This window comes from Pinus tabuliformis, chromosome 6 (assembly GCF_031772625.1).
Source record: "Pinus tabuliformis cultivar Carrire ecotype Pingquan chromosome 6, CPIR1, whole genome shotgun sequence".
Lineage (NCBI taxonomy): Eukaryota > Viridiplantae > Streptophyta > Pinopsida > Pinales > Pinaceae > Pinus > Pinus tabuliformis.
Genome location: NC_142292.1, coordinates 281,102,348 through 281,114,707, shown reverse-complemented (window position 1 = coordinate 281,114,707; position 12,360 = coordinate 281,102,348). Strand labels below are relative to the sequence as shown.

The 12,360-nt window shown below is 36.1% G+C and overlaps 1 pseudogene; it reads left to right on the top strand.

The window, feature by feature from the left end:
* The first annotated feature begins 7,852 nt into the window (after nt 1-7,852).
* On the top strand, nt 7,853-10,008 carry LOC149258449 (uncharacterized; annotated as a pseudogene).
* The last annotated feature ends 2,352 nt before the right edge of the window (nt 10,009-12,360 follow it).

The window sequence follows — 12,360 nt, the reverse complement described above, 5'->3', positions numbered from 1 at the left end:
GGTGATGGTTTGAGCCACACCACGGAAGAATGAAGGATTTTAGGTAGAAATTTATGATAAGGAGGCTATCCAAAGCTAGAAAATGATCAAGCCTAGCAACAATATGGCCCAGGCCTGTATGTTTATTATTCCAAGTATAGAGGAATTTAGGAGGTTTAACATCGAATAGGTTGAGGTTGAGAATTAGGTCCTCCATATTCTCTTGGAAGGCATCCTTGACAATTGAGCCTCCCCTTTTCTCCTTTTTACCCATAGTGGTATTAAAATCCCCTCCCAATATACAGTTGCATCCATAATCAATACTTTTCAACTCTGTCAAGGACTTCCAGCAATCCTATTTTTCTCTAAAGTGAACATGCATATATACATTGATCACAGTAAAGTTTTGTTGCATCTCTAAAATTTTAAATGTAGTTGCAATCCAGTGGGTGTTTTTTGTAGAGCTTACCAGTTGCAATTTTGCTAGATCCCACATCGTGCAGAGGCCTCCAGAAGCACCTCTCGAGCTTTCCACTACCATTTTGTTGCGACCCCAAATTTTGGAGTGGAGTGAGTAGAGTTCTGTCTCACCCAACTTCGTCTCCTGGAGGAGAGTGACTATTGGTCTTTCCTTTTGTATTAGTGATTTCACTTCCATTATTCTTTTCCCAGATCCTAGACCTCTACAATTCCAAGAGATAATATTCATTATTTACTCTTTGTGGATGTCGCCCCTTTCACAGGGCCCACTATACTTCCTTTTTTCCTCCTTTGTTCCCCAAGCCAGCTAACTGGTGAGGGATGGTGTGTTGGAAGCCCAACTCTTTGTCTTTTTTTGTTTTTTCCCACCTTATCTCTTTGTTTGATTTCCTTCCTGATCTTCTGAACTTTCTGTCCATATCCTTGACTCTTGCACCTTTTGATTTCTGGTCAGTTGAGATTGCTGGTATTGCTGTTCCTGGTACTTCCTTAGAGGATAAAGCCGAGGAGAGAATAGCGACCTCAGGGTCATTGAGGGCAAGGTTATTTGGGGGGGGGGCAGAGATTCCATCCTCATGAGTAGAAGCCAAAACTGTATACCTATTTTCTTCTTTGCCATCACCACCATCCAGAATGGGGGTGCCCAAAGGAGGGGTGGGTGCACTATGGCTTGGACCTGCATTCTTGGGGGCGTTATTTGAATTCGTTACTGCCCCATTATTATGTTTTGAGTTCCCCTTTTTCTCTTTACTTGTTTCCATTGCTCATTTGCTTCTCCTTGTTGATTTTCCGATATGTCCTGTTGTTTTGGGCAACTTTTGGCAAAGTGCCCGTATTCATGACAAAGTTTACATTTGAATGGAAGTTGGTCATAGTCCACTTCCTGCACATGAGTCTAGCTATCCATACAGAGATTTACTGCAGCTGGGAGACCTTTTTCTAGGTCAACTTCCACACAAATCCTTGCACAAGAAAATAGACCATCCTTTGGCTCAGAACAATCTATGTACTTTCCTAGAGAGTTCCCAATCAATCTAAAGGTTGCATCGTTCCAGCAGTGAAGAGGGAGGTAGGGTAACTTCACCCAGATGGGGACTGAAGAGGGAACATCACATTCCGGGTTAAAGCTTGGACTCCACTGATCCAAATAAATCCCTTGAGCTCCCATGAAGTATGGGCCACTTTTGAAAACTAAATCTTTGTCCAGTCTATTCTCAAAGTAGAAGTTGTAGAAGCCCTTACCACAAAATGACAAAATAACCTCGCCTTGATGAGAGGTTTCTAGTTCTTCTCTATCCAAGTTCACACTTTTCGTGGAGAGGGCCAGAGGCCCATGAACTGACCAATAAGTTCCTGGTCTGCAAGTTGCAAAGCACGAGAGTGAGCTTGAGGGGTACTAATCTCAATCTTAGGGATCTATTCCGCTTTTTTAACGAAGCGTGACGGGTCTTGCTTCTGTGACTTTCACTATATTTCCTTTCCTTTGATTATGAGATTTTATATACACTTTTTTGGTACATTCAGTTTCACCCTATAAAGAGGGATACTCTGGACATTGAAAGAGAAAGGAGTTTTATTGTCTGCTCACTTCTAAGTTTTGGCATCCATTAGTGCTCTTTGGTATGCATTATAAAAGTCTACATATGCCATGACATAATATTCTTGAATATAGGTAGCTATTGGCCATCACATTGTTTTTATTTTAGATTTTTCTACTTGTAGAGACATTTTAACATCATAGATTCAAAGGTCATAATTTCAGGTCCAGGGTTGCATGCATTTCTGGCATTGTATATGTGTCAAACTTTTTGTTTCCACTGTTGTTTCAACATTGGTTTTTTTTGGTTTCATATTATTCAATGGTTGGGATTGTCAGAGTTTATTAGGTGTGTTTATCTAATAGACTTGCCTTACTAACGAGGGAAGCGATGAACGTTGACATAACATAGAGTTTTATTTTCTTTTCACTTATGGCATCCAATAAAAAAAATGCAGTTTATTGCATGCATTTCTGGCATTGTTTGTGTGTCAACCTTATTGTTTCAGGACTGTTGTTTGAACATTGTTTTCTTTTTGTTTTATATTATTCAATGGTTGGGACTCTTCGTTTACTAGGTGCATTTATCTTACAGACTTGCCTTGCTAACAAGGTGTATTTATCTGCCTTCCTAATCTTTTTGTTTCAACATTGTTTTCTTTTTGGTTTCATTTATTCAATGGTTGGGATTCTTAAGAGTTTACTAGGTGTGTTTATCTAATAGACTTGCCGTGCTAGCGAGGGATGCGATGAAGGTTGACAGAAAATAGAGTTATATTTTCTTTTCACTTATGGCATCCAATAAAAATATGCAAGATATTGCATACGTTTCTGGCATTGTTTGTGTGTCAACATTTCTGGCATTGTTTGTGTTTCAAGACTGTTGTTTCAAGATATTGCATACGTTTCTGGCATTGTTTGTGTTTCAAGACTGTTGTTTCAACATTGTTTTCTTTTTGTTTTATATTATTCAATGGTTGAGACTCTTCGTCTTTACTAGGTGCGTTTATCTTACAGACTTGCCTCGCTAACGAGGGGGATGCGATGAACGTTGACATAAAAATAGAGTTTTATTTTCTGCTCACTTATGACATCCAATAAAAAAAAATGCAGGATATTGATCAGTCCTCTTTATTAAGCACCACAAAGAAGTCTACATATATCTTGACATTAATCGCATATCTTTTCAACAGAGGTAACTATTTGTCATCACCTGATAAGAGACTCACAAGTCATTCTTCCGGGTTTAGGTTTGCATGATTTTGTGGCACTGGATACTGGTCAACCTTCATTTTTGTTTCATTGTTTTAGGACTTTTGTTTTGTTTTTTACATTATTCAACGGTTGCAATTTAATTTACGAGCTACGTGTTTCCATTAAAAATTTGCTGACCAAGAGTTTACATCTTTTTTTTTATACAATAGGTTTGCATAATTTTTTGGCAGTGTATATGGGTCAACCTTATTCAGAACTATTGGTTCAAATTTATTTTATATTTTATTCAGGACTATTGTTTCAAATTTATTTTATATTATTCGAAGGGTTTCAGAGTTTATTAGGTGCACTTATCCTAAAGACTTGCCTTACCAGCAAGAAATGCAATGAATGTTGAGAGAAAACAGAGAACATAGGATATTGAACTATCTTGTTTAATAAAACTTGGAGATATTGTTTCCATGCTAGTTTGGATGAATGTTGAGAGAAAACAGAGAACATTCGATATTGAACTATCTTGTTTAATAAAACTTGGAGATATTGTTTTCATGATTAGAATTAGTTTGGAATTTTGCAGTGATAATATCTCAACTTCCTTGTCATGATTGGAATAGGTTGGATTTCAGTCTAGAAAAAATATGTGTATCATATTTGTGAATGAAAAAATAGTTTTGATGTGTGAAAATTAATTTTCTTTGTTGGTATCAGAGCCTTGATGGGTTTGGGCTTGGCCTAGTAGAGTGGTGTGCGAAATTAGATTAATTTAGCCTGTGAATAATTTTGTGTTGCTGTCACCGAAGGATTTCTAGTGTTGGCCAAAGGAGAAGGACATTATTTCCAATATCGAACCCCAACACTCGCACCAACACATGTTTCTTTGACTTGTGGTGTATGACCGTCGAAGATGCATTGCTATATATGCATTGATTTCTGTGTTATTATGCTGAACGTGGAGGTTAAGAGCATGTCGCTGCCTAGAAATAGTTGAAACCTGCATGAATCGTTGCTATTGGGCTTAATTGCCATCGTCTCAGCCCACATAGCGGTGGCTCCCCTCATTTCGGTAGATGCCCCTGCCCCTAATGATGAAAGTTATGCATTCACACAGTATGAATTGGGGAGTCGATCCAGTGATCCATATGCCACAACGTGCTTGTAGCTGCGAGGTTGAATCATCGGTGTGAAGCGGTCAATTCCAAACAAGAAGCTGTGTTGGTGTGCTTGAATGTACAGTCTTGGAAGAGCTTCCTGGAACGCTTGTTGATATTATAAATGGTTATAGTGATCAAAATGACGCGACTGTGGGTACATTGCAATAAACAAACTAGATGCATCATGTGGATCTGTCGTTGAACGAGCTCATAGGCGAGATTTCAATTATTTTTGGAGGACTCACGAATCTGGTTTGAAATTGTCGTTCTCCTGTCGTCCTCTCCGTAGTCACCTGCAGAAAATTGAAGGCTGAATAGAATCAACAGGCTGCTGCCAGATTGTGTATTCTAGGAAAAAACAGGGGAATTTGATTATTTATTTGTTATCTAACATGAGGGGCATAGTTGTTACTCGATGGATCCTTCACCCGTGAAGATTGTTCATTATAAAGAGTAGCGATAATGCAGTCAATGCTTGTGAAGGAGCAAAGGGAACTTCAATAATAGTAGCAGGACCATGTTAGACTCCATTCCCAAGGTTTTGAATCAACCATCAAAGGATTCAATGTCGTAAAGGTTTCGTCGGTCAGGCTCATATTCAGCTTGGCCAGTGGGAAGATCTACTTTGAAGATGGTGGTTAATGTAATAAAATTGTTATTAAGTTTGTTTATTTTGATATTTAGTGGTGTGCATGTTATTATTATTTTACTTGTAAATTTATATTATGAAGACCATTTAATTAACAAAGCGACATGGTTTTATTTAATGGTTCTTGATGTTCTTCGGTGCTGAGAGAACATATCACTGATTTGTTTATTTGAATCGGTTAGAAGCTGATGGATCTTGTTATTCTTCGGCACTTCAAGATTGACAATTACAGGGTATATTTCATGTGTATGTAGGTGTATATATGCCGAAAAGGTTAGTTGTATGATTGACTGTTGGATAAGCTCAATACCTAGACAACTTACTTATATAACTGGAAGTATGTCTTTCGATACATACTGCTAGAATGGAAGCATGTCCATAGAGATATTCAATATCTAGGCTATTCTTCTGGGTAGTCAAGAAACGTCACTCTTGCGATGATTGGAGGCAATTATGTTTTAAATGGAGGTTAGGTGGTAGCTCGAAGTTGTGGTGGTGAAGAAAAAGTGGTGTCTACGAGATTCCAAAGTGGAAGTTAATTTTTCATAAAGAATTGTTCTGCGTTGCAACTATCACTTCAAAAATTTTGTAATAGCATCCAAATTACAATTTCAACTTCTTCAATTAACCAATGATAGTAGAGCAATAGTAGATAGAACAATTATACAAATTCACAATGAAATAAAACCAAGAGACAAGAGACACAATATTTGGTCAATGGCCAGGGAAAAACCCCACAAGGGGGAAAACCCTTCGCAATTATTCTTTTATTAGATTGTCTTCAAGAGTTCAGCAGAGAGAGTACATCATCCAAGAGTCAAAGTCAAGCTTTTATTGGCCAATAGCCAAAAGCAAATATCCAATACCCAACCAAGTCAATATGCCAAACAATTTATCCAAAAATAGAGACGAGAGAGAGAGTTAACAAAAGTCAACTCTTGTGCAAATCTGTTCAAGTCAACAACAACAATGTGTGCCCTAACTAGTCAACATTCAAATGTAAAAACAATCCCTTAGCAACTCGGTCAAAAGTCTTCCAACTGAACCTTCTTATATGTCAACTAGATGTCCAAATAGTCCAATTCTGAGTAGTCGAACTTAGTCAATGCATAGAAGAAGCCTGTAGTCAAATTCTACAATAAGTCTGGGTAAAAGTGCCTGAACTTTCTTGATTTTTGTGCCCTCCAATGTGGCCTAGTAAAACAAGAAGAATTCCAAGAAAAACACAGTCAAAATCAATCAAAAAAACCCTTGGTTAATGCCGGTCAACACCCTGCAATAGATCTGAAATTCGTCCCAAACAAAAAAAGACACTTGTCCTTTGCACATGTGAGAGATTCTTGCAATCCTTGAGCTGTACGAACCAATCAGATGAGAAAGAAGAATGCGTTGAGTTGATGTGTGTCAAATGAGGAGGACTTGACTTGAATTTATATGAGTTGGAGGAGGGCTTATTTTGCTTCTAGGCCGACTTGAAAAAATGTGCCAATGTTGGATTTACTTCAAAAATACACTTTCCCATGTCCCAATCAAGTGCTTCAAAGGCCAATTTTGGCCCTCTTAGAAAGAGAAATTTAATGCAATGGTTAGAATTTGTCACTGAGCTTCCAAATTAACAAATGTGAGTGCTCATGAAGACCAGCAAGACAAAGATCAATTTTGTTGTTGTACTACGTGCCTTCAATATTTCTTACATGTAAACATTAAGGGAGGGACTTGGAGATAATGCTTCCATGCTGAGTTTATAATTAGTTTGGAAGTTTGTTGAGAGAATATCTCAACCTCCTTGTCCATGTTTGAAATCGATAATAAACACTATAAGGAAGTGTATATGTATGGGGAACCTTATTGTTCAGTTGTTTTATATTATTCAATGGTTGGAACTCAGATTTTATTATGTGTGTTTATCCTATAGACTTGCCTTGCCAGTGAGACTTTCCTTACCAACAAGAGATGCGACAAACTTTGAGAGAAAATAGACAATGTAGGATATTGAACAATCCTCTTTAATTACACTGATAGGCGTTTAGATGGTGAGGTTTCTCATGGCTACACTATTGAGATTCGTCATGTTCGACACCATATTCAACACATGTCCCACTTCAACATCGACACATGGTTTGGGTTTGATTTGAATGGTTTACATTTTCGATCTGGCAGCGATCCTAAGGCTTTGAGGTCTAGCCCTAGTCCACGTTAATTTCACTTTTTTCTGGTTGGCACTCTACTTTGAAACATCACGGTTTTGGACTTGGGCCTAGGCTCCCCTACCTTGAAGGGTTGTTTGGAAGGAATTGATATTCTGGGGTTTCTCGTTTCAGCGAAGCTAGAGGATGGTAGTCAGTGTTTCTATTGTGGTGATTTATGGTGCAAATCCATTGCATCTAAGCCCATGGTATCAAAGATGCAGGCTAAGAAACATATCCTCTCTTAAACAAGAAATTTGGCTTGGATTTAGTTTTATGGTAATAAAACGCATGACCTGTGGTCCGTTTGTGTAGAGGACTCTATGCAATATTTTTTACCAACAATTTTTATTTTTATTTTTGCTTTTGTAACACTTTGTATTTGGTTGGATTTAAAAGACCACTATTAAGAGGTGTGTGTTTCTTTACTTATAGTGGTCTTCATTTTAGTCCTTGAATTTAATGTGTGTTTCCTCTCTTCATATGGATCAAGTACTTAGGATTTCAATTTGATATTAATATTTGTTAGTTTTATTTTAGGGTTTCTTCATGTCCAGGGTTTGAAAGGCTTTGAAATATTTTGGAGTTATGGTTATGTTTCCACTTCTTGTAAAGGTGGATCCTTGACTCTTTGTACTATACAGAGGTAGGCAAAATGATGCAAAACATGAAAATTCAAAAGTTTGCACAAGTTTCGGCAGTGGAAATGAATGACAATGTTGTGAAAGAGGTATGATGGCATGTCCTATATTTGTCCATAAAATGTCCGGGTTTTCCTCTTCTTGGATTTATGTGGGTGCTAAAAAGTGAAGTTTATGTTTTCCTTTGGTAGTTTTGGTAGCCTTTGAGTCGAAGTTCATAGACGAAAAAATGAACACATAGTAAATAGGTTTTGCTTGTATTTTGTCCATATGAAAGGCTAAAATATTTAATAGGTATTTTTTTGGGGGGTTTGTTGACCCAAGGCTCAAATGTCACTTCTTCAAGGGTCTGTTGGCCTAGGGCTCATAACGTCTTCGTACTCATAACTCATTTTGGTTAGAAGTTATTAGGATGAAACCTAAGAAGTCCATCAAAGTTTTGTATGCTCTGCTCTCTTTTTCAAGGTCTTGAAAAACCAATTCAACTCATGAGGCATAGAGGACTTTATTGAATACGAGTTTTTTATAGATGTTACTAGGATATATTCTTTAGGGAACATTCTTCTACTAAATCACGGGTTACTTTCTTAGATTAATGATCAATTTGATTGTTCACTCTAGATGTGGTTCTTTTCAATTTCTTGCTGAGGATTTTATACAAAATAATACAATTAAGTGTTATGATAACATGTCTATGGCCTTCTTCGTATGTATATCATGGCGTTATAACTTCTACCATTGGTTTATATTTAAAATTTCTCACCGTTTACATTACTAATATTCTTCTCAATGTAGTTTTATTGTCATATGTTTGTGTTTGATAAAGTATTCTCTATTTTTTGTATCTAGGAACCTAGGCAAGAGGGGAGCCCATCTGATGCCACTTCTTTTGTAACATCACTGGGAGATTCTACCAATACAAAGCGTAGTGAGTTGGAGTAAGAAACTATTGTGGAAAATGGATTATATTATTTGCCAAATAATTACTATGGCTTCTATTACCGAGGTCATTTTTTTATAGATTAAATAGTAGTGGTGGTGTGGAATGCACTTATATCCTTTGCACTTTATTTTGGTAAATTTGATATTATATGATATATTGTCTAATCATTTTTTCTTAGCAGGTTATGAAGTCATAGGGAATGAATTGGATGAGGATGATGCTTATCTTAGAATAGATGGCTTGGAGATTCCTTATACAATAAATCTTATTGGATCTGCACCTTACTTTATTTTTAATATGTAAATCTTATACATTATGAAACTGTCATCCTTTTTTATGCTGGTTTGATATTTCATTATTATCAGAATGCACTTTGTCTCATTTTCATTATGTATGCTTGTAGGGAATCCAAGCTGAAAATGGACCCTTGTTATACTATATGCCAAATTATGGTTACCCTAAGCCTGCTTATAATCCTTATAATGCATACTTTCTAGGTGCTATGGTAGGGGCTAATGATCTTCTTGCTCATCAACCATATTATCCCAGTCCTATCTATCAACAACCCCTCACTTCTCCAGCCTATTTTCATCCTCTTGTAGCACATGGATCAGAAGTTATACTAGATTTTTCGTGGGACTCAAGACTTGCAGTTGTAGATCAGGAAAATGAAAATACCTTCAATGGAAGTGTAGCAGGTGGGCCAAGAACAAGCCATTCCATAGTAGTCATTGTCTCTTAGGTGCCATATTCGAAGGCTATACCACCAACAAGGAAATAGAATGTTTCTTTGGATTCAAAAGGATCAACTTATCCATCAGAGGGACTGTAATCATCACACTCAGTTCCTATAGTTCAACCTAATATTCACTCTATAAGCACTCAAAGTGAGAGTGTGAGGCCTATGAATAAGGTGTATATTGTTGTTTTGTTTGGATCTTGTTCTAAATTGCATCCAAATATTTGTTTTTCACTATCTTGTAATGTGTTTTATTTTCAGATCCCATCACATGGTTCTACTGGTCAAACTGCAACTTTACCAAAGGCTATTTTAAGTTAGGAAAAGTTGTAAGTTGTTAAAACCAAGGAAAGGGCAATTTGTTGTATCCTAATAATGTTGCAGATTTCAAACCCAATGGGCATGAACATCTTGCTGGTGACAGATTAAAGACATGGGCAAAGGTCATTGGAAATGGGAATTTGGATGTCCTCAATAGAACATTATAAAGCTAATATTAACACAATGTCAAAAGGCTTAGTATAAATTGATTTCATATTCAAACACCCTCATCATCAAAAAGGCTAATTGATTGAACATTATCCTTTTGCATTTCAAGAAGCAACTTTTCCTGTTTAATTTGTGATTCGGGAACTTCAAACTCTTCATTTGCAACACAAGCCTGCACATTGGAAATTGTAAAGACTCCACCTTGTTCTTCACTTGCATGGTGGTGTGCAGCTTTTTGTAAAGACATTGATTGGCAAGAATATCACTCTTGAAGTTGAGAGTTCTGAAACAACTGACAATCTCAAAGCCAAGATTTAGGATAAAGAGGGAATTCCTCCAGATCAGCAGAGGTTGATATTTGTCGGGAAAAAACTTCAATATGGAAGTACACTTGCAGATTACAATATTCAGAATGAATTTACCTTACATTTGGTCCTTCGACTTCAAAGAGGGTTTTAGAGGTTGTACGAGAGACCTTAAATTTTTAGTTGGGGTTTAATTGCTTAAGAATTATGTTTGCTTTAGTACTTAAGTTTATTTTAGAATATACGTTGATATTCACTTTTAAGGTTGTTGACTATTATGTTTGGAACTTATGAAGTTATGTTTGTAATCGATTTGGTATGCATCTTCATATAAAATACCTATGTGATTTTCTGTTTGGAAAACTCAAATTGGATGTTGTGTTGGGTCTACAATATATATGTTTATGAACTTATGTAAATGGTTCATTCGATGTATCCAACTCTTATCCGTAAAGAGAGTGAAATGTTACTACAATTTCTTTATATGACTGCCAATATGAGTTTAAGCTATTTATAGGGAAAAGTATGCTGCCAATAATTTATGTGCTAGAGTTGAGAGAGTTATATTTAGTGCGAAGTATCACTAGGGGAATTTTGAGGTCTAAAATGGGCCTCCTATGGAAATTATAAAAAAATAGTGGAAATGATAAAATAAGATTAGATCACATTATCAAATTTTAGAGGGAAAAAAGAAAAAAACTATTTTTTCAACTCATATTTTCAACTTATCTCCCTATGAGTTTACTCAAATTTCAAGCGGAAACACTCATTGGATGCAGAATTTGATTCCTCATCCAAGGAGTACCTATTTTCCATACTTTCGATGGACCCTGTTACACAAAAAAATGAGAAATACATGAAAAATGTGATTGAAATCACGTTTTTTCATGTAATATGGTACATTTAAAGTATACAACATGGATACTCATTGGATGAGGAATTAAATTTTGCATCCAATGAGTACTCCTGCTCGAAATTTGAGTAAAATATTAGGGAGATAAGTTGAAAATTCGAGTTGAAAAAGTAGTTTTATTATTTTATTATTTTTTAATCTTAGTACTTTTTTACTCCAAAAATGGTGAATCATCCCCCATGGTTGACGTCATCATCTTGAATCCTATTGGTTCTTATAAAGTTTATTTTTTTGTACATTTTTCCTATGAGGCCTATTTTAGACCTCAAAATTCTCCTAATGTGTAACTTTAGAGTTGTGTCGTATATTTTCTACTAGTTATCATATTGCAATTATCTTTCATAGATATAGCTTGTAGTTTGTGTGTGTTGTCTAAGAATTTTTGCATGATTTCCGAGTCCTTAAGGGGTATGAAATATTACTACCAATAGTTTATAAGAATGCCATATATAGAGTTGTCTTAAATTCTGTTGGTTATTAGATTGCACTTGTCTTTCATAGGTATATCTTGCATTATGCTTACCATGTCTAGGCATTTTTGCATGCATTGAAAGTCCCTAAGGACTCTAATGTCAGATTCTTGAACTAGTATTAACTGGTCATTAGTTTTCACTTGTATTTCACAGGCATAGCATGTACCTTGCATGTGTTAAATTTTCATAGGGCTATATTGTTCTTTGCTTTGATAATTGCATTTCTCCATTAACACATTAAGTTCACCCCATAGAATCTGATACCATTATATAGATTTACATAATTATTCATCAACATATGCAACTATGTAGAAAGAACAATAACATCATCATCAATGTAGCAGAACATAAAGGAATAAGAGAAGAAAATCATGTACACATAGAGACACCAGGATTGGTCGGATACCATGGCAAAACCCAATATGGGGAACCCTTGCAAATCTTCTTCTAATAGATTGTCATCAAACAATTCTTCAAAAAAACTAGAATATCCATGAAATGCATCTAAAACATCAGAACTTTGATTTAGATAACTGTGATGTACTATCATTTCCTGTAGCCTACTATCGAGCACTTCTATCATTGAGCAAAATCTTCAGAATACTAAAATATCATCTAGGAGTCTCAGTCACAGGGAGGATGAGTTGTGCGAGCAACTAT